A 3566-nucleotide genomic window follows, 5' to 3' on the forward strand; every position below is an offset into this window, starting at 1 on the left:
TGTTGTTGTTTTTTTAAACCTTTTTAAAATATATATATATTTTATTGGTTTTTTACAGAGGAAGAGAGAGGGATAGAGAGTTAGAAATATCAGAGAGAGAAACATCGATCAGCTGCCTCTTGCACACCCCACACTGGGGATGTGCCCGCAACCAAGGTACATGCCCTTGACCGGAATCGAACCTGGGACCTTTCAGTCCGCAGACCAACACTCTAGCCACTGAGCCAAACCGGTTTCGGCTCACTTCTGTGTTTAAAAGATAATTCTGCTCGGCCTGTGTGGCTCAGTGGTTGAGCATTAACCTATGAACCAGGAGGTCACAGTTTGACTCCTGGTCAGGGCACATGCCTCGGTTGCGGGTTCGATCCTCAGGAACTATCCTATAGGAGGCAGCCTGTCAATGATTCGCTCTAATCATTGATGTTTCTATCTCTCCCTCTCCCTTCCTCTCTGAAATGAATAACTCACACACACACACGCACGCACGCACGTACACACGCACACGTACACATATATAGAGAGATCTAGAATGGCTGTGCCTTTGGTCACCTTGAAAAGAAAAAAAAGATAATTGTAACTGTGAGTATAGAGGATGTATGTAGGCATCAACCACACACTGTAATGGGTATAATTTTCTGGCTACCTCCCTTCTTCAGCCCATTAGGTTAAATACCAAAGACTGGTGTGTACTGACTAGGAAAGGGAAGCTTTATTTGGACGCCTGTAAGAGAAAACTAGCAGGACCAAAGAGCCTTCAAGGACACATAGCAAACCACAGTCACTTGTCCTTCCCATCTTGGCTGCTGTAGGCGATTTCTTACGCTCCTTGGGGGACTATTGTGGCATACCTGGGGTCAATGTCTGTGTAAGCTTTGTCTAGTAGAATTTACTGACTGTTCAACGGTACCACTATGAATAAATTTCTTAAAAGCACAATGGACTGTCTGTAGCCTGAGTTAATAACACCTGGATGGAAAATAGGACCTGGACTTTGGCCTTGTCATGGAGGGAGGGGAATATCTTTCAGGGGAACCTACCTGTCTGAAGCCCGGAAGCCATTGTCCATTTACCTTGTTACAAGGGAAAAATCCACCTGTCTTTGCTGGAAGCTCCAGAGATCTCCCAGAACAGGAGCTGTGTTGCCTCAGAGCAGGAGTTGCAAACCATGGCTCAAGGCTTTAAAGGGTTGTAAAAAGGAAGAAAAGGATATATGACAGAAACTCAATGTATGTAACATGCAAAACCTAGAATATTTACTCTCTGGTCTAGGGGTGTCGAACTCAGTCAGAGAAGGGGCCAAAATCTAAAATCCAGCCTAAATCGCGGGCCGAATGGTTTACTGAACAGTCATAAACTGTCATTGTGATGGAAACGCAGCGGAGTGCAGTGATGACAGCGCGGTGCGGGCCACATTGCAAGGCCTGACGGGACGGATTTGGCCCGAGGGCCTTGTGTTTGACACATGTGCTCTGGTCCTTTACTCTGGAAAAATAGCTCTTAAAAAATGCATCAGGAGCACCTGTTAAAACAGATCGAATGGCTTCCTCTTCCAGGATTTCTAATTATGTGGGTCTGGGGCAGACCCTCAGAATTCACATTTCTGGTAATTTTCCAGTGATGATTCTACATACTACACTTGAAGGACCATTGCTCTAATGAGAAGGGCCTCCATTCTGCAGTCACAATACTGGCTGCAATTTAATTTTTTCCTCCATTAAAAAAAATTAAAATGTAATCCATATAATATAAATTCATCCTATTAAAGTGTACAAATTAGTGATTTGTAGTAGACTCAACAGAGCTGTACAACCGTAATCATGATCTAATACCAGAACTTTTTCATTACACCCAAAAGAAACTATGAATTAAGTCACTCCTCTCATTCTCCAGCCATAACCCTTCACAATCCCTAATCTATTTTGTCTCTAGTTTTGCCTGTTCTGGACATTTCATATAAATGAAATCACATAGTGTGTGGCTGTCTGTATCTGGCTTCTTTCACTTAGTATAATGTTTTCAAAGTTCATGTTATAATATTGAATTTGATTTTAGCTGATGTCGGAGCAGAAAGAAAAGGTCTGTGTCTGTGAGCTAGTTTTCTTAGGATAGCGATTTGACTTCAGCTTTGCCAACTTCCAAAGACAAACAGGGAAATCCTTACCAAAGCTCAGAAGCAGTTTGACATTGATGTTCTTTCAATAACCAACCACCTTTCCCTTCCCTTCCAAGTTTTGTAAGCCTCCTGGCATTCCTCTTCTCTTCACAGATGATTACTCTTCGGAAAAGTCTGGAGTATGTAGTGGCTACAGTTCAAAGGTACTCTGGAAAGCATTCAGACTGCATTTCAGCTCCATCTTGTAAGGCCTCTGCTTTCTTTCAGTTGGCTCTTGTCGGGGTGTGGAAATAAAGTTGGTTAGAGTGACTAAAATGTCTTGGTGTGGGAAGTGCTAATCCAGACTAAGTGTTTGTCCTGTCCAGTAGCTCAGTTTGAGCTCTCAGGTAAAGGGAGAAAGGGAAGTTGGGACAGAATCCTGTCTGCCAAATTGAAGCCTTTGGGGTTTCCCAATGATGAGAATATCTGACCTTTATATGGCCTCTGTAATTCTTTGATGCCAAGATTAAGACCCTCTATGAAAATAATTGGGCTCTTGCTTAGTATTCAATTTTAAAAAAAAATTTACATAAATTTCCTTTTTCTTCTATTGACTTCTCTCCCCGGCTGCCCCTAACCCCCAGCACATACCCTCACCCCCACACCCTGTCTGTGTCCATTGGTTATGCTCATATGTATGCATAAAAGTTCTGTGTTGATCTCATCCCCTCACCTCCCATCTTCCCTCATAGGTTAGACAGTCTGTTCGATGCTTCTATGACTCTGGTTCTATTTTTGTTCATCAGTTATGTTGTTCATTATTTTCCACAAATGAGTGAGATAATGTGATATTTATCTTTCTCTGACTGGCTTATTTTGCTTAGCATAATGCTGCCCAAGTCCATCATGCTGTTGCAAATGGTAAGAGTTCTGTCTTTTTTATAGGAGTAATATTCCATTGTGTAGCTGTACCAGTTTTTTTTTTTAATATTTCTTTATTGATTTCAGAGAGGAAGGGAGAGGGAGGGAGAGGTAGAAACATCAATGATCAGAATCATTGATTGGCTGCCTCTTGAACATCCCCTACTGGGGATTGAGCCCACAACCCGGGCATGTGCCATTGGCCAGAATTGAACCTGGGACCTTCAGTCTGCAGGCCGACACTCTATCCACTGAGCCAAACCAACTGGCTAGGGCAATGTACCACAGTTTTCTAATTCACTCATTTGCTGATGGGGCTTAGGCTGTTTCCCAATCTAGCTATTATAATTTGTGCTGCTATGAACATAGGGTGCATATATCCTTTCTGATTGATGTTCCTGGTTTCTACTAGGTCAAATGGAAGTTCCATTTTTAATTTTTTGAGGGAATGCCATACTGTTTTTCACAGTGGCTGCACCAGTTTGCATTCCCATCAGCAATGCAAGAGGATTCCTTTTTCTCCACATCCTTGCCAGCATTTGTTTGTTGATTT

The sequence above is a fragment of the Pipistrellus kuhlii genome, unplaced genomic scaffold (genome assembly GCF_014108245.1).
Source record: "Pipistrellus kuhlii isolate mPipKuh1 unplaced genomic scaffold, mPipKuh1.p scaffold_m20_p_15, whole genome shotgun sequence".
In the NCBI taxonomy this organism is placed as follows: domain Eukaryota; kingdom Metazoa; phylum Chordata; class Mammalia; order Chiroptera; family Vespertilionidae; genus Pipistrellus; species Pipistrellus kuhlii.